Source organism: Delphinapterus leucas, chromosome 3, assembly GCF_059928025.1.
Source record: "Delphinapterus leucas isolate spDelLeu-1000000601 "Yukka" chromosome 3, BTC_Dleu_Yukka2, whole genome shotgun sequence".
In the NCBI taxonomy this organism is placed as follows: Eukaryota; Metazoa; Chordata; class Mammalia; order Artiodactyla; family Monodontidae; genus Delphinapterus; species Delphinapterus leucas.
The window spans coordinates 112411711-112431010 of record NC_143131.1 but is presented as its reverse complement, the minus strand read 5'-3'; the positions used below and the strand labels follow the sequence as shown (position 1 = coordinate 112431010).

At 47.1% G+C, this 19300-nt stretch overlaps 1 protein-coding gene across 5 annotated transcripts in view; it reads left to right on the top strand.

Moving 5' to 3' along the window:
• FSTL4 (follistatin like 4) overlaps positions 1–19300 on the top strand; it is a 446761-nt gene that overhangs the window by 22757 nt on the left and 404704 nt on the right. The gene's annotated exons all lie outside the window — the stretch shown is intronic.

The following is a 19300-nucleotide window of genomic DNA, read 5'->3' as shown; positions in this document are numbered from 1 at the left end:
ATGGAGACCACGTGGGGTGGAACCATATGGGCTCTGTTTGACCGGAAACACTCCCCCGACCTTCATACAGACCCGGGTTCAAAGAAGTCCCCCTGGGTTAAGTGCTGATGCCACAACCACCAGCGACCTGCTGGTGTCAGGGAGAGAAGTCCTTAGCGTACTGAGCCGGAAAGGAACGGGAATTGATTGTCTTATTCAGTGTCTAACAACGGCTAAACGTCTGCTGTGTGCTGGGAACTGCGCTCGGAGAAGGGGTTCCTAGACCGTTTGACTTCAAGAGGAGAAAAGTGAAAGAATAAACTCAGTTACCTCCTGGAATCCCTATCACCTCTTTATTTATTTCATTATTTATACTTCCTTCTTTATAAAAAAGAGTAAAGGCCAGACTTGCAGAACGTGCAGTCCCTCCCACAGAAGCCTCCCACAGGCACGTTCTGTGTTGCCTGTGCAGGTGTGTTGTGTCTGAGTGACAACAATTACATTCACAATGTCATTGTGAATCACGGGAACATTGATCTGGATCATAGGGAACTGAGACACACTGAAGCATTTGGTGGCCTGGCCTTGAATTTCCTGGCGAGCTGGAGTCTAATCCCTGTTGAGACACCACGTCCCAGACCTAGGTCCAGTGTTGTCCTCTTCAGTGCCTGTCCTAATTTCATGGCCGGAAAGACCTAGCTCCAAGATAGGTAGGATGGATGCTCATCCCAGAAAGAGGCCCCTGGGCCCTCTGTGTAGGTGGCAGAGGGGTCCCCCTGCAGATAGGTTTCCATTGTCCATCCCACACAAGTCTATGTGGAGGTGACAGGCGTGGCTGGGTTTAAAGGGAGACCGGGGTGCAGGATTTCTTGTTCATGGTTTTGAAAATTTCTTGCCAGCTCTTTAATCTGTTCGTGAAAACTGACACACCACTGCTATTTGGCGGACAACTTCTTCCTCCTAGTAAAAGGCATTCTCGTTTTACTCCTAGTCAGGAATAAGAAAACTCAGCGCTTGCTCTTGGCTGGAGTGAAGAGTGGAGGGTGAATGACCTGTGGGACCCGGGTCTTCCCTTGGCCAAAGGGTGCATTTCAGCCTGACTCTGTGCAGGGTAGCAGTGGAGAAGCTGGTGCTGATGAGAGGCTGGGGTTGGCCTGCAGGGAACCACCATTGGCTTCCTTCCAGTTGCAGGAACTTCTAGAAAGTCACCTGAATGATTGCTTCATGCTTCACCTGGAGGCTGAGCCCTCCTTTTCCCCCCTCCCCAGTGTTCCAAGAGGGTCTTGAGTTCGAACTGAAACCCTTCTGAGGGCTTAGTTGGAAAGGAGAGCTGCCACTGTTACTTTTGTTAAAATACTTTAATCATTGAGGGTTTGTATTGGGGTAGAAAGTGTATGTGTGTATTTTTTGAAGAGTTGAGAAGTCGTCCCTGTATTTCTCAGAAAAGTCCTTTCCGGAGAATACCACTGGTGACCAGTGAGCCCTTAACATAGTAGGAAGTAGATTAAAGAAGCACGTTTGCTGACCACCTAACCAGCTATGAGGGAGGTAGCAGGTGCCAACGTCACCACCCAGGTTTCGGCCCCAGCCTCTGGAGCATAGCCTGCTTTTCTGACCCCACATCTCCCCCTGCTCAGGCTGAGAGTTCTCTGTGCTCTTGGTGGCTTGTCGGCTGGTGGTGGGCAAGCTCCTGGCATAGACAGCTTGATGCAGACAGCTGTCCCTGCCGTGTCCTAACTGAACCCTGCACATTCTACATTTCCTCTTTCTCTTCCACAATGTTTGTTGTTGCTTTAAAACCCCATAGCTGCTTTTTCCAGCTGGGGCCAAATCACTCACTTGCTGCTCTGCCTGTCTGCACTGCTTCCTAAGGGATCTCCAGTCCTGCCTTTGACTCAGGGGCACCTCACGTTGGAGGGCCCAGTGGTTCAGATCTGCTTCTCCCCTTCCAGCTGTGTGGCTGAGAGAAGTTCCTTACTCTCTGACCTTCAGGTTAGCATTGAGTAAAATGCAGGCGATAAAAGCCCCGGTTTCCGAGTTGTCATGAGGACTAAGGTGGTGCATGTAATACCCGTCACGGACACCTGCTCAGAACATGGCAGTCAGAGCTGCGGTTTGTGTCCATAATCTCAGAACCCCACTAAGTACCCATCAAGAAGACCGTGCACTTCTCTTGCGCTGAGGGCTGGCGTGTCACCGCCAGCTGCAGTGCTTCTCACTCAGTGTTTAGCAAGGTAGCTCTTGGGGTGGGAAGGTCCTCTTTCTGGTGGAATGGTCAGTATCCTGGGGTCTGGGCCCCTGGGTCCCCAGTGTCCAGGGGAGCTTGGTACACAAGGATGTTCAGATACTTGTCAAGTAGGTGAATGAGTCAGTGATCTTTTATTATTGTTTTGGCATCACGTAGGGATTTAGACAAGGTGACTTAAGTTTCTAGGACTCCTTACAGAAGAAATCCCAGGAGAGACCAGGCTGTTCTTTGGTTTCCACTTGTAGTAGAATCCCGTCACAGTTTCAAGTCTTTCCATCATCCTTACTGAATCGGTAGAAGCTTAAGAGCGTCCTGTGGGTTGTGTATGGGGAACGAGGGTGGAATCCCTGACTCATTTGCTGTGTCTCCTTCTTCGAGTGGCCTGAGGGCCTGCCTGACCCTGACGGTCCCTTCTGCGAAGAGGCCAACACACCAGGCGAGCACACCAGACCCTCACCCAAAATGGAAACCTTAGAGCGCAATGTACACTCACATGCGGGATGTTCTGTTTATGCTTCAAATTTTCAGGGTCAGCAGAAGTAGTCTGTGGCTCCAGGGAGGGTGGCTGCCAACTGTCCCCACAAAGGGAGGAAGGGATTGAGGGCAGTGAGAATGGAAGTTGTCTTTGGGGATTTTGTTAAATAGCTGTTAAGACTCCTGATGGCTTTCCTTGACGCTAAGTCTTCAGTCAGTTGGAGTAAAAGCTTGCTTAAGCTGTTCTATCATTTAAAGCTTGCTCTCTGAATAAAGAAAACAGAACTCTTACCATTTATTTGCCTTTCTAACCTTGCATTTAAAACATGCTGGAAAACTTCCTCTGTAAGCAAGGACCTCAGGTTTCTGTGGTTTTGCCGATGTCACATTTTGTGCACTCATTCCAGGGAATTAGGCTTTCACATGGAGACCCTAGGAGATGTCAAACGGGAGAGGCCTGCCAGGCGATGCTCCAATTGCAGTGCTTCTAAAATGTGCCCCACTGGGCCTCCTCTTCCTCCTCCACTCTCTTCTGTTTGGTTGTTACATATGCTGTTGTTTTCACTGTAGCATTTGGCTGTGAAGAATGGGATTCTCTGCCTCGTGCCTGGGTGTTCATCCCCTGGCAGTGTAGCTGAGGAGTATGTCTTTGTGTCCCAAAGCAGAACTTCCGACTTGACCTTCTCAGGATGCTATGCACCTACCTTGTATGGGTCTCTCGACCCTGGGATATCTAGGCCAACTGGGATATCGGGTGGTCTTAAATCTTTGTCATCAGTAGGTATCCACTGAGCACCCCTCTGTGTGCTTGGCCCGGTTCTAGGGCCAACTGGCTGAAGAGAAATGGGATTTGTGATTCTCTTGGCTTGAGGACCAGTGGGGCATGAGAGTGGGGTGGGGAATTGGGAGGGTGATGGAGGACTTGGCTATTGCTGAACAGAATAACAGTTAGCAGAAGGAATTTAACCCTATGTCAACTTTAGCCCAAAGGAAATCAGGTATCTTTCTTGAGTAATAAAGGAGGAAGTAACTCCCGCCTTCCCTGGTTTCACTGGTCCACCCCTGGTCCCAGAGCAGGATGCTTGTTCTCACAGTCCAGACTTTCTCCTCTCCAGCGGGGTTGTGACTGACGGCAAATCTAGTATCACAGGTTCATCCACAGCCCATGACTCAGCTGCTCTGGAGCCCTCAGAGGGTTGCTTGGGGGCTGGAAGAAGCTGGCATCCCAGGGTGTCACACCCACAGGCTGGACACAGTGGTGACTGTAGTAGCTGGTGGTGTCCAGGGCTCAGAATTTCAACCAGAGCCCCCAGCCCTTCTAGAACTTGTCCACCAGAGCAGGGTCTGCAACCCCTCTGGGCCCTCTCCTAAGGTGATTCTACCCGATATGGCCCTGTCCTTCTTGTTGGCTCAGAGGACTTTGTCTGGCCATGGGAGGGGATGGTTGCTCATTGTTGCTGTGTCTCATCTCTCCGAGGATGCAGTAGCATGTGACATTACCACCCCAGTGCCCAAACCATCATACCTGGAAGTCTTAGCTCTTGCTTTTGAGTCCCATCTTGAGCTAGGTGTCCATCCTTGTACCAATTGTTGTACCAATTAGTTTGGTAATTTACAGGAAGAAAACACTTCTGTGGCCATGCTGACTAGGACAAGATTATCTGATTCATTATACATTCTAGATGAAAATGTATAATAAACTTTAAATATCTCATTCAAAATGACTGTTCTTATGTTGCAAGAGAGGATGGTCCTGAGCTGCATTCTATAGGAAATTCCTGTGCGTGGTAGGCTGATGTCTCACCATGAGACTAAGAGAGAGGAAAGGGAATAATCACAAACAGCTGTAAGAAATCACCTATACACGTGCACATGGTGAGCAGTTAATGTGGTACAGAACGTTAGCAGTGTGGGCCAATCATGGGTGATGGGAGAGTTGAGAGCAGAGAGGCACTGGGTAGGAGGCGGGCTTGGGAACGGCCTCTTGAAGGCAGAGGGCCTTGGAGAGGCTGGCAGAGATGCGGGTGGGGAGAACATTTAAGTATTTAAGGAGGAGGCACCCTCCAAGTGTAGGTGTGGGCTGGAACAGGACTGTGTCTGGTGGGAAGGGAGAGGAAGAGGGACTGATGGGTGTGGATACCCAGGCCTGCTGGCAAAGTGACGCATGAGGGACCCTTGATGGCCACGAGCAGAATCACCTTCCAATGTGTTTGTGTACAAAGAAGGGTTATCCTGAGGCCCCAGAGACCTTCTGGAGCCCAGCAGGCTGCCTGGGGGGTGCAGGGTATAGAGTCGTCAGGAAGTCTGTCCCCCCTCTCCCTGCTTCCCAGCTGCACCATCTCCAACCCCCGCCTCTCTGTCCTTTGCCTGTTCTCTCTGGAGACCGGCCTTTCTGCAAACCTGCAAATCCTGTCTCATAGCCTTTACATTGTAACATGGCCCGGCCACCATACGAACCTCCGGCTCCAGGGCCCTGGACTACCCAGTCGAGGTCTAGTCTCTGACAACCTGGTTGGCTCGACTTGGCCAAGTGTCTGCCCTGGTCCTATCATCTGTGGCCAGGGGACAGGTCTCCAGAGGTGAAGTCCCATGCAGGGGCTCTGAGCAGAGGCTGCAGGTGGTGGCCAGGAGGCTCTAGTGAAGAGGCAAGAGAGCAGGTCACTGCGGGTGGACGGGGCTGGTGAGGCTAAGGAGCCAACCTCCAGCCTCTCGGGGCTCAGAGTAATGTGTGTGAGGTTTTCAGAAGTGTGGCATTTTATCAAGTTGAGCTTTCCCACCTTCAGAGCTGGAATTGGGGGTAGGAGGGCCTGCCTACGTGGTCTTAAATCTTTGCTCTTCTGCTTCGTGTGCGCAGCTTCCTCTACCTATCTCACTGTTACCCTCACCACACCAACCTGGCCTGTCTGCGGCTGGGCAGCCTGCAAGCCCAACTTACCTTCCCTGGTTTATCCCAGTAGACAGGCTGTAAAGGCTGCCTGACTTGCATAGGCTGACTCGCATCTCGCCAGGCCTCACCCTGACCCTCTCAGCCCTCCTGGGGCCTGTGCTCCCTGTGCCTGTGTTCACACCCTGTCCCCATCAGATTCACTAAAGGGCAGCAGGCTTTGGGGCTTGGAGGTGGCCCCGTGACTCCAGAGTTCACATATCTTGTAGGGCAGGGAGCTCCTTAGTGCAGCTGCTTTAAGGTTTAGCTGGAACTGTTCTTGGGAAGAAAGATGGGGCTACATGGGAGGGGAGTCATGGCTTTACCAGATCAGATGCCTCTCAGAGGGTCCACCACCCTGTGGAATCCAGTGAGTAACATCACAGTCGAGCTGCCATGGGATAATTAGGCCAGTCACCGCGGAAGACGAGACACGATGGATGCTCCCCCAGTTCTGGGGCTGAGCTTTGTTCCCAGCCAGGTGGCAGAGTCTCGTTGCATTAGGAACTTGGCTTTTGCTGTCATGTCTATTTCTGGGTAACTAAGAATTACGGAGTGTTAGGAAACCGGGGACACCTCCAGGGTGGGCATGTCAGGGCAGGGTGGCCTCTGGAGCTCAGAGCTGGGTGTCTGAATGACACTTCTTATCATTCTTCTACAGGAATAAGGAGATTCCTGATAGGGACACCTTTGAATTCCATAGTTATTAATGTTGATAACATTAATAAACAGCTATCATTTCGTCAAAGCTTTAAGTACATTACTTCATTGACTTCTCCAAAAGAGTCTGTGAGGTACCCTTAAGTTGCTTATATTACACATGTGGAAACAGAGGCTTCAAGATGATGGGTGATTTGTCTGAGGTCTCCTGTGTGTTAAGTGGTAGAGCTGGGCTTTGCGCCCGGCATTCTGACTGTCCTGCTGTGCTCCTCACGAGACCCAGCTATGCTTTTACCCAGCCCTCCCCCTTTACGTGTTTTTGAGACCAAGAAAAGGACATGCGACGATGATGAGCTTTGAAGGCCAAAGCGGTCACTGTCACATCAGATGAGGTATCCCCGCCTCCCAGAGCGCAGCAAAGCTTGAGGGCCTCCTGACCCTCCCCGTGGGGAGTGGCAGAGCATATCCTGTCCCTATTCACACCCTGGTCCCCCAACGTGCACACCTTTCTCTTGTCTTCTCCCGCTGTGGGAAAGGGCCCACGGGGCAGCCGTGGAATCCACGAGAATGAACATCTCTTAGGCTGTTTTCTTCTGTTCTTCAAGGGGGTCTGGTGGGGACTTTGCAGTCACTGCCCTGTGGGTCCCTGAGCATCTGCCCTCATGTAGGGCAGAGCCTGGCCAGGCTCACTGCTGTGACTGTGCACGTGGAAACGTGGTGTCTGGGCTCTGGATGGAGACCTAAGCATGATGGTGTGTGGTGCTCTCTGTTTCTGCTTCTAAGAATTGGCCTTGGGGTGTGCCTAAGGGTTGATGAGAACTGTCTCCCTTTCAGAAGCTGGACTCTGGGACGTTGACTTTAGGGAAGAGGCAAGAGTCCCAGCATCGGCGACCAAGATGACAAAGGTGGCTACTGTCAGATACAGGTTTCTGGAGGGTCAGGAATCCCAGCTGGAAACTGTTGGTGTTTTCTGACTCTTCCACCAGCCACTGGAAGAGAGCAAAGGGGTCAGTGCTGTGTTACAGCCAGAGGCAGGCTCCCTGTGTTCCTGCTGCTGGGGGGAGGCTGTCATGGAGGGCGGTCCTGTCTTCCCCAGAGGTGGGAGTGGCAGGGCAGCCCCAGGTACACAGGGCACTAAGGTTGGCCCAGCTGTGGGAGCAGGCGCTGGCCCCTTCAGAAGTCTGCCTGCCTCTTTTAGGTGGGCGAGCACACGAGGAAGTTTCAGCCCCTGCCCCATGGACGAGGAGGGAAGGGCAGGGGCATACAGAGCGCCCACTGTGGAACACCGAGGGGAAGGAATCCCGGCATTTAAGTGTGATGGAGCCAATCAGCCAATGGGCAGCCCCAGAGGGTCAGAGAAAGTCGGGGAAGGCAGCCTGGGGTGGGTGTAAAAAGACAGGTGAGGGGACAGCTCTGGCCACGTGTTGATGGTTCACGATTGACACTGTACCGCCTGATGGCGCCGTCCCCCCACCCTGTCTCTGCCCATCATTGCCCACTGGGGCAGCAGAACTGTCGGCCCCTCCGCACTCCAGAGGCCCCGAAACACTGATGAGCACCTCTTTTGTTCTGCTCATCATGGTGCCAGGCAGCCTCCGATGGAGTGTAGTGGGCACTACACTCCAGACTGAGGGCAGCGTGACACCTGACAGTCTCCCAGATGCTGGCTGTGGCTGGGAGCTGGTAAGCTATAGCAGCCACCAAGCAACCTTCCTCTGTCAGGTCTCCCAGCAGCCTCACAGGCATTACCCTGTATCCCACTTTACGGCCGAGGAAACTAGCTCGACGTTACCACCTTGGAGCTAGAGACCCAAGGTGCTGGGGCCCAGATGAGCACTTTCACGACCACCCAAAGCCAGCTTGTGTGCTCCAGGCCAGTCACCCTTTTCTCCCCATCACTGGGGCGGCTCCCACTTCTGGGTGCTAAGCCTGTCCTTCCCAACTGCACCCAGTGGCTGCTGAGATCTGCTGAGACCTAGATGCTGGGGTGGCATTGCTCCCCATGGAAAGAGACCCCAGGCCTACCCAGCCATCCACCTGCTTTAATAAATCTTGCTGGGAAAGAGAAATCGGTGCTACTGTGTCTGTGCCTGGGAGAGTCTGGCTGGCACCTGTGGAAGCTGTGGTGGTCCATCAGGGGCTGCCCGGCACCGTGATGAGCAGCAATGACAAGCAGAGTGAGAACCCTATTCTCGGGGAGACAGTTTGTAAGATACTTGGTTAGCCCAGTGGTTCCCAATCGTGTCCATACATTGGAACCAGCTTTATGAAAATGCTGATTCGTGTGTCCCAGCCCTAGAGGTTGTGATTTTTTTTTTTTTTTTTTTTGCTGTACGCGGGCCCCTCACTGCTGTGGCCTCTCCTGTTGCAGAGCACAGGCTCCGGACGCGCAGGCTCAGCAGCCATGGCTCACGGGCCCAGCCGCTCCGCGGCATGTGGGATCTTCCTAGACCGGGGCACGAACCAGCGTCCCCTGCATCGGCAGGCGGACTCTCAACCACTGCACCACCAGGGAAGCCCGAGGTTGTGATTTAATTGGTCTGGGGTGTGGCCTGAGCTCTGGATTGTTTAAAACATCCCTGTTCAAGAACCACTGGGTTAGCTTGTGGAAGAAGTGCAGAGAGAACGCCCACTTCTCTCATCATTGTCCTTCTCAGCAAATGCTCTTCATGGGGAGAAATGACTCTGGGTGTTGGAGACAAAGCCCCCACGTGCCTCTGCCCCAAGTGCAAGGCCCTCTGGGAGGTGTGGGTGGCTAAGGCTGGCCTGGCTCCTGACCGGCAGGTGGAGGGCAGGCGTCTCTCCAGCCGGGGAGTGATGCTCAGTGTTCTTTGCACAGGCCTCATTCTATTTTCAGGACCACCTTCTGGGCACCACCCTGAATGTCATCTAGCTGAGCAGGCTCTAGCTCCTGGAGCATGCTACTTAAGTGCAGCAGGGGAAGGACAGGGAAAAAACTGTCGGTTTTACTGGGGACTCTCAGAAGGGCCAGATACCAAGTGAACAGCAATCCCGCTATGCTGTCCATTGGCTGCCTTTCTTCCTTTTTGACTCTGTTATAAAAGAAGATTGAGAAACAGCCTTATTGTGCCTAAAAGGCTTTTCAATTATATATAATTCATTTAATTTAAACTACTTTAGGTTCCATTTTTAATACAAGTTTATAGTGGTACAATGAAAGTGCTTTCTAATCAAAGTGTGTTTGTGGATTTATCTCCTTGTATAGAAACAGATACCCATGGGAACACAGGCCAATTATTAATTCAGACAACAATCAAAAATCTCCATGTCCTGAGTGGGAGGCATTGGGGGTCCCTCCGGGGGTTATGAAGATTGAAGGAGGTGGGTGTGGAGAGGGCTCAGCAAACAGAAGTGGCCATTGTGATGCTCGCTGCCATTTCTGGGGCCACAGCTGCTTCCACTGCTAGTTCTCACTGCTGGTGCCACAGCTGTGGACAGGGAGATGCTGATGGAGATGGGGGCTTGTGTGGTGGCTCAAAGGAATGACTAAACAGTCCTGAGCAGGGGAAGGTCATGCTCTGCACAGCAGGGAGCAGGGGACAGGTCTGTACTCAAATAACAGCCCCTGGAGGGCCCCCCCCCAATCACCTTATCTGAAGTAGAAAACCCTTTCCCCTCTCTCATTCGGCCTCCTTTCCCTGCTTTGTTTTTGACCATGGCACTTCTTAATATGACATATTCCATACGTTTCATTTGATTGTTTGTTGCTGTCTCTGCGTGAGATCATAAGCTTCATGGGGACAAGGGCTGTGGCCATCTTGGCATTGCTGTATCCCCAGGACAGTCAGTATTTATTGAATGAACAAATACATGGATAGATGAAGGTAAGAATAAATGAACGGTCAAGAGACTTACAGGAGCTCTGTTGGGAGCCCTGGGTGAGGGGCTGAGCGTCTCAGGGAGAACCAGGGTGGTGGGGAATAGCAGGATAAGGCCTGACAAAAATGTTTCCGCAAAGCCGAGCCCACAGAAGCAGGAAGTGATGAATGAGGAAGTGAAGAGGAAGTGAAGGTGATGCCGAGGTGGGCAGAGGGGCCACTGACCAAGCAGGAGGACCAGAAGGGAGGGGACTGTTTCTGGGCAAGCTGAGAGATTCTGGTTGTGACGCTTGGATTAAGGGGTTTTTGCTGTTTCTTTTGGGGGAAGTGAGTGTGCCTGTCCTTAGCGTGCTCACCTTCACACCCACTCCAGCCTTTTTCTGTTCCCTACTTGTGCCCATAAAGGGGTGTGTCTGGGCTGGAGACTCAGGCTCAAATGCAGGGCGTGTGGACAGGCAGCCAATTACCAATCCCAGTTTAGTCTGCCAGGCAAAATGTAGCCACCCTCTAAACTCAGCTTCTGAAACTGTAGGGCTGTGCGTATGCAGATGGTGGTGGAAGAGCCTTTTAGAAGATAGGCAACAAACAACTTACTGGTTGCTCAGCTAATGTGATGCAAGTTGCCCAATGAAGAATGAATGAATGGAAAGAAGAATACAGCTGGATTATTGCCACACATTTATTATTCAATAAATATTGTGTGGTTTGGGGCGGAAAAGGAGCCCCACCATGGCTCTATAACTTTTTGCATCTTTAAGTCAGATGATCTATATCTGTGACCCACCCCCACTCCATTGGTAAAAACAAGAATGAAAAACAGACTCAGACACGAGAACAGTGCTGGAGGGCAGCCTCTTTTCCTCTTTTGTCTTTTAATTTTCTAGACACAGGTTATTCTAAACCTCATTGCGGCTTACAGCTGGCAGAAGAAATAAAGTGGCAGGTTTGAATATCACAATAAACAGGTTGATGCTAAGTTACGTTATCTATTGGATGGTACCTGGAGGGGATAATGAATAATTAAAATGTAAACGACTGTCCCTTTCCCTCCCAGAGGCCATCTGTCCTCCCCCGAATACCGACAAGATGGTCTTATTTGTCTTGTTGTCTGTGGACGGCTGGAGCTCAGGACAGGACAACTGGTGGACATGAAGCTTCACAGAATGAGAAAGGCATCCTAGGGTGTCCTGTTCCTGCGGAAACTTAGCTAAAAATGGAAAATATAGAAAGTCAGACTTCAGTGACAGTCAGTGTGTTCCACAAGCCTGGAGGAGACCCTCACTCACCCCGTATTCTCCTCAGGAGATCATGAAATAAACTGATTTCATTCTTGCAGTCAATCTGTTTGGGGCCTATGATAGGCCAGGACCTGTACTGGGGTGAGAGAGGAGTGAGGTGTGGGCCATGGGGGAGACAGATGCTGACCCAGTAATGACAGTCCTGCATGACCGTGGCCCATTGTAATCAGCTCTGTGTGGTGAGCTGGGCTTTGTCTGGCCTGCCTGGTGTCCCCGGAGAGGACGACTGGTAACGGGGTGGCCCCTGGGGTGCATGCTGCTAACTCTTAGGAGAGTCCTGCCTGCAGTGATTACTTGTTCTCAAGCAGAAATGTGCATTACTTTCCCCAAATCATAAACTTAATTAGTTTTTAATTTGTTGGGTTGTCAGAGAGATGAAGCTGGAAAGTGCCCCTCTCTCCTTCTTGGTCTCTTCACCTGGCCGCGTGCAGGTGATGATGTTTAACGAGGTGGAGAGACCAATTAATCATTGCTGTTTATTCCATCAAATGTAATTTAATGTTTACTTGTACTGTCATGTCAGTAGATTTGCTACAAAAGACGACCTTAAATCCAAAGCCAACTTTTCTTTTTAATTGTAAATTAATAACCTTTACTATATAGCTTTAAATATTACCAAGAATTTAAGATCCCTATAATCCTCATATAATATTCTATTCGTTCTTTACCTTTTTTTTTTTTTTTTTTTTTTTTTTTTGCGGTACGCGGGCCTCTCACTGTTGTGGCCTCTCCCGTTGCGGAGCACAGGCTCCGGAAGCGCAGACTCATCGGCCATGGCTCACGGGCCCAGCTGCTTCGTGGCATGTGGGATCTTCCTGGACCGGGGCACGAACCCGTGTCCCCTGCATCGGCAGGCGGACTCCCAACCACTGTGCCATCAGGGAAGCCCCCGTTCTTTACTTTTAAAAACAAGAAAATTAACTTCCAAGTCATCTTAATTTCTGAAGGCCTGGCAAATATCCTCATTCTTTTTACTCTGGTGTCTTGTAATCACCATTAGTATCTTTTCTCTTTAGAGTATCACAGCTTTTCTCCAATGTGGCCCCCCTGTGTTCCCCATCAGAAAGCACTGAGCAGAACTGCCTGTGGATTCTGCCCATGTTTCTGAGTCATTACTTAATTTATCCTGGCTAGGCTGTCTGGTCTGCCCATTCACAGATGGGGAACCTGGAGTGGGAGGTGTCTGGGCTGCGGCTGGTGGAGCACTTACTAATAAAATCGGGCTATTCAGGCCTCCTAGAGGCTATGAGGACCTCGTTTCAGTTTCCCTTGTGAACATAATGAAATTGATGTTCCCCACAAATGTGCCACAGGGAGGCTATTGGTGATTTCATATTAATGACTTAAAAAAAAAGAAACAAAAAGATGACTGTACCTTAATCATAAAGAGATTTCTGTGATATGTTTACAAAAGTATCCATACATGATCTTTTCCATTTGTCTTGATAAACCTCCATTAAATGCTTGGGTCCTGTGTAAACACCAGTTTGCTTACACTGATCCATTTATCGTTGGACAGGAAATAGAACGGACATAGAACTTGCTCACTGTATGGTCCATGTTTCAGCCCGGAAGTCTTGGAGGAGGTCCCTTTCATTGCCTGTGTGGCCATGCTTCCCACCACTTCTGTTCTCCTTTTCCTGATAGAGGCCAGGGAGGCCTCACTGGATCGGGCAGCTTGTGGGCTGAGAGGGGAGCATCCATGCCTGCCCAGCATCCTCTGCTTGCTAAGCACCCCGAGGTGTAGGGCGGCTGGCTGTGCCTCTCCCGCCTGTAAGGCCGTCTACCCGAGAGGACACACACTGCTCTACCCAGAGGACTCCTGGCACGTGGTGCTATTCTCAGGGAGGTGGGGAATGAGCTCTGACCCCTTGACTAGGTGAGGTGGCATTCCTCAGAAGCGGGCACCTCCTCATCAGTGTTTTCCTTAAGCGCTTGCCGTGGGCTCCACGTGACCGGAGGACGAAGCTGATGTTCAGGCTCCCCCGCTGCACCCCCCAGGAAATCCTGTTATTAGCTGGATTATTCACCTTGGCTCTCAAGCTAGCTCTTGAGTTTAGGGTTAATCCCCTAACCCTCTCTTCATCTGGCTTTGAAGGCCCTGACGTGATGGGCTGGCACATCTAACAACGCAGTGGTTTTCCTTCTGCCCTTACCTGAGCCACATAAATGAGATAAAGTGTACCAGACACTTACTGGGTGCTCAGTAAATGGGAGACAGTGATGGGATACATGAGGCATCGCTTTATTTAGCCGTGTTCTAGTCATCCAGGTGAAGGCTTTAATTGCAGAATGGTGTCCTGCTAGCAAAAATCAAAGCCATTAAGAGTCAAGTTTTTAAAATTCAAATGAAGAAATGAAAAATTGTAAGAAAGGTTGTTAAAGAAGCCTTAGTTTTAAGAACGTCTCAGATGTGAAAACCTTGGAATTTAGTTGCCAGAATTTCAGTAGTGATGAGCGCAGCTAGCAAAGCTTCCATACCAGCCGTACCAAGTGGTTTATAAATTGAGCACTTGGGCTTCCTGTCGTAGCTTCTTCAGGCAGTGGGAGCCTGAGGAACTCTGCAGCGGGGGCTTCATGGGCTCACCACCAGGACACTGGCAGGGGCAGAGGTCCTGCAGCTGCCCACCTCTGCAGGCCATGCCCCATCTGCACCAGACTCGCCTCTGCTTTGTCTACAAAGACCTGGCCACGTCAAGCTCCATTCAACTTGCTGTCTCCATGGCCCTCTCTTCTGAGTGGTGGGTGCTTTCGATCCCCGCTTTGCTAACTCACAGAACCAGCGTTCTCCCAGAAGCCACTGAATCCCATAACATTTCAAGTGACACACTGAGACTTACTCTCTAACCAAGGATGACTGGACACATGGCCAAGGGGGATGAACTTGATCTGTGGCCAAGCTCCACCACCCTTTTCCTGAGCCTCACATACAGCCTAATGTCCTGAGCACCACCTAGGATGGATGAAAAGGATCCAGGCATGGAATCTGAGGATCTTCATTTGTCCTCTTTCAGCAGCTCCCAGACTATTTTTTGGTAGCTGAGAATCCGTAATAGATTCTTGGATTATGAAAAATATTACTCAGCAATCATATTATATTGATTCAGAAGTAAAGATTATGCAGTTCAACTGAACAATAAAGTACAGCTTTATGGAATGGTAATTTTTTACTTAAGTTCTTCTACATTGTAGTAGAAGATAATGGATTCAGGAAGGGCACAATGAGGAATAAAGCTGTTGTATTGGTTAAATGACATTTTAAATGATTTGGCTGTCAAATTCATGGAAAGGTTATGAACAGTAAATGAAAAATCTAAAATTAATTCCCTACTTCAAGAGAATGTGATTTATACCATAATAAAATTAGATTTTTAGTTAAAGAAATTTAGTCATTAAGTAATGCCCATGTGCTAACTCTCGTTTCTAACCATCTGGTTTGAAGCTTCTGCAGCAAATCATTTCTTCCTTAGGCAAAGCATCTGGGGCCCTGGTGTCACTTCTATAAGTGAATTCTGTTCTGTACAGTTCTGCTACAGCTTTTTGGGGCGCACTTTTTCAAGTGCTGAAAAGATATTCTATTAACCACGACAATTGACAGAGACATTGAACTCATTTCCCTCCCCAAGTGATCTTACTATTTCTCTCCCTTAGTTCTCTTCATTAATGGCAATAAAGACGATGATGGCCGCCATTTAAGGACTACTGTATGCCAACCACCATGCTAAGTGTAGCACACTTAATCATCCCCGCAACTCTACAAAGAAGGTACCATTCCTGCCCTTATTTCACAGATGAACAAACTGAGGCTTAGAAAGGTGAGATAATTAACCAAAGGTGGCAGGGCCATGGCTGTCAGGGATAAGCCAGGATCCAGCCCAGATCCATCTGACTTCAGAGTTCCATTTTTTAATATCTGTCATGTGTCTCCTGAACATTCACTGAGCGTTTGCTTTGAGACAGCAGAGCATAGTGGTAGGATTTCCAAGACTTGAGTCTATCCTTGACTTGGCCACTTGCTGCCCTGTGATGAGTCAGCAAGCTGCAGCCTTTCCCTCTGTAGAACCTTTCTCATCTGTAAATTAGGGAGTATGATTATTCCCTTTCTTCAACAAATTTCTGTTGTGTACTACGGGTACTTTGTCCTATTATATTTTTTAATTTTTGATTGAGACGCATCAAATATTTTGGAAAGTGTACGCCTCTTAAGTATAGAGCTCCATTTACTTTTACAAAGTGAACACAACTAAGTAGCTACCACCAAGATCATAATTTAGAACATTTCCAGTACCCCAGAACCACCTTTGTATCCCCCTGTTGTTATACTCCCAAAGGTGACCACTGATCTGTCACCAAAGATTGCTTATGCTTGTTTCTGAAATTTATAAAAATCCTATACATTGTACTCTTTTGCGTCTGCCTTTTTTTGGTCAACGTTATGTCTGTGAGAGTCATCCACGTTAATGCATATTGCAGAGTTGGTCCTTTCGCACTGCTGGGACATTTCCATTGTGTGGATATGCAACACTTTATCCATTCTACTGTTGGTGGACATTTGAGTTGTTCCCTGTTCTTGGCTGTTACACATCATGCTGTGATCAGCATTCTTGTGCATGTGTTTTGGTACTCATGTGAATGTACTTAAGTTGGACATTTACCTGGGGGACGTATTGCAGGGTCAAGTAAGACAGAAATATTGTACTACTTATTTTAATAGAATTGGTTAAACAGGTAATAAAGGGTTAAAAAGTCAAAAAGCCAAAAAGCCAAAAAAAAAAAAAAAAAAACACCGCTGTGATAACTAAGAGCAATAACTGCAGGAAGCAGCTCTAGGGGAGGAGCCCCAGAAAGCTGAGTCTTAGGCCAATGAGGAGAGTCCTGCTGGTGCTGGTTCCTCTAAAAGTGTGAAAATTATAGTTGCTCCATATCCTCATAAGCATTTGCTATTACTAGTTTTGCTTTGTTCTCTTGTTATCTTTTCTATGGTGTATAGCCATATCCCACTGTGGTTTTAACTTGTGAAGTTCTTATTCAAGCCTTTTGCTCATTTTTAATTAGGTTATTTGTATTTGTCTTATTTGTCTGCAAAAGTATCTTCTATTCTGAAGGAGGGCTGTGTCGGATATATAGATAAATATTGCAAATATATTCCCTTAATGGGGCTCAGCTTTTCACTGTCTCAATTGTATCTTTTAATGAACAGAAGTCTTCATTTTTTAAAAAAGTCCAATATATCATTCTTTTCCTTTATGGTGCTGCCTTTCACATCCCATTTAAGAAATTTTTGCTTACTTAAAGGTCATGAAGATATTCTCTTATGGTATCTTCTAGAAACATTATTGTTTTACATTTCATATCTAGATCTACAGTCCATCTGGAAATGAATTTTCTGTATAAGGTAGGAGGTCGTTTTCTGTATGGATATCCAATGGATCAAGCTCTATCTGTTACAAAGCCATTCTTTTCCATTGTACTGCACTGACACCTTTGTCATAACCCCAGAAACTGGATACATGTGATATCTTGCTTGACTTCACATTCTGTATACCTTTTCTCTTTTTTCTTGATCAGCCTTCTTAGGGATCAACTTTATTAATTTTTTCAAGGAACTAAATTTTGGTCTTATTTTTTCATGGTATAATTATTTTCCTCTGTCTCATTGATTTCTGCTCCTATTATATTTCTTTCCTCCTATTTTTTGTGGGCTTACATTGGCCTTTTCTAGCTTTTAGAGATAGATGCTATGGTCATCAATTTCTAGCTCCCCCCTTTTTTCTTTTTTTTTTTTTTTTTGCTGTACGCGGGCCTCTCACTGTCGTGGCCTCTCCCATTGCGGAGCACAGGCTCCGGACGCACAGGCTCAGCAGCCATGGCTCACGGGCCTTTCCACTCCACAGCATGTGGGATCTTCCTGGACCGGGGCACGAACCCGTGTCCCCTGCATCGGCAGGCGGACGCTCAACCACTGCGCCACCAGGGAAGCCCCCCCACTTTTTTTTTCTAACGTAGGCACTTGAGGCTATAATTTTTCTGTAAGCACTGCTTTAGCCAAATCCCATAATTTTTTAAATGCTATAATTCAATTGTCATTCAGATTTCCTTTGTGTCTTCTTATTTCCTTTGTGATGTTTCTCTTGGAAATTATGCAATATACTTCCAAATCCATGAGTCAAGTATTTGGAGATTTTCCTCCATATCTTCTGTTACTGATTTCTAATTTAGTTTCACTGTAGTCAGGAAACTTTTATGTTGTCTATATGGTTTTGATAATTTGAAATTTGTTGAAACTTCCCAGTGGCTCAGAATATGGTCAATTTTTATAAATGTTGATGGACACTTGAAATGAACATGTAGTATGCAGTTGTTGGTACAGCGTTCGATGCACATCAACTAGGTGAGGTTTGTTAATCATGAGGGTCAAATATTCTACATCCTTACTAATTTTTCCTTTACTTAGTCTATCATTCAGTAACAGGTTTCTTAAATTCTCCGATCATTGTTGTGAATTTGTCACTGTGGATTTCTTCTTTTAGTTTTGATTTTATATGTGTTTAGGCTATGTAGTTAGGCATGTACAAGTTTAGAATTGCTATTTATTCCTGTTAAATTGTCCTTTTCTCACTATAAATCTAACATATTATTCTCTCTTCTTTATTCTTTTTTCCCCTACTCTTCCTTGTCTTTTTTAGATTAGTTTTTTGTGATCCCAGTCCTTTGACCTTATAGCACTACTTTTACCATATTTTGGATAGTAATAGGGTTGTAATACTTAAATTCCATTTGACCTCCTGACCTTTTGTGATCATATTGTCTTCCTTTTTTTCCTACAAATAGCATTACCTTAGAGGGCATTATTGTTGTTGTGTTAAGCAGGCAAAATTAGATTTATTCATTTTTAACACTTTCTGGTGCTCTTTATTCCTTCTTGCATAACTATGCATTCATCTGAAAAACTTTCCTTTTGTTGAGAGTGTTGCCTTGTATTGCTCTTAGCATTAATCTGCTAGCAATGTATTCAGTCAGTTTTTGCCTGTCTAGATATAGCTTTATTTTACCTTATGAATATCCATATTTTCACTGGATATAGAATTCTAAGTTTTTTCAGAATTTTAAAGATGTCATTCCATTGTCTTCTGGTTCCATTATTTTCTCCTGAAAAGTTGGCTATCAAATCTTATTGTTACTCCTTTGTAAGTTATATGTCCTTTCCACCTCCACCACCCACCCTCTGGCTGTTTTAAAGATTTTTATTTTTCTCTTTGAATATTCAGCTATATTTCCATGAGTACCTAATGATGATTTTCATTGTATTTATCTTGCTTAGGGTTTGTAGAGATTCTTAAATCTCTGGCTTGATGATTTCCATCGGTTTTGAAATTTTTTAAGCAGTATCTCTTCAAATATTGATTCTGCCTAATTTCCTCTGAAACTTCAATTACATGCTTGTTAGAACTTTTCACCATACCCCATAATGTCTCTCATACTGTACTGTATTTTTTATTCTTTATTTTTTCTTTTAAGATCTTCAGTCTGATTATTTTCTACTGACCTAAACTCCATCTTATTAATCCTCTCTTTAGTTGTCTTTAATCTTCTATTATATTCATCTATTGAATCTTTCAGTTATTTAATTTTCAGTTCCAGAATTTCCATTTATTCTTATTTTAATTCAAATTTTATGGTGAAATTCAGCATCTTTTCTTCTATTTTCCTGAACATATTATCATAATTATTCTACAGCTTGTGTCTGATAATTCTAAAATCTGGATAACCTGTGGATCAGTTTATGCTGTCTGTTTTATTGGATTTTAGTCATTTGATCCTGTTTCCCACCCTGCCTAGTAATTTTGGATTGGATGCTAGACATTATATATTGTAAAAA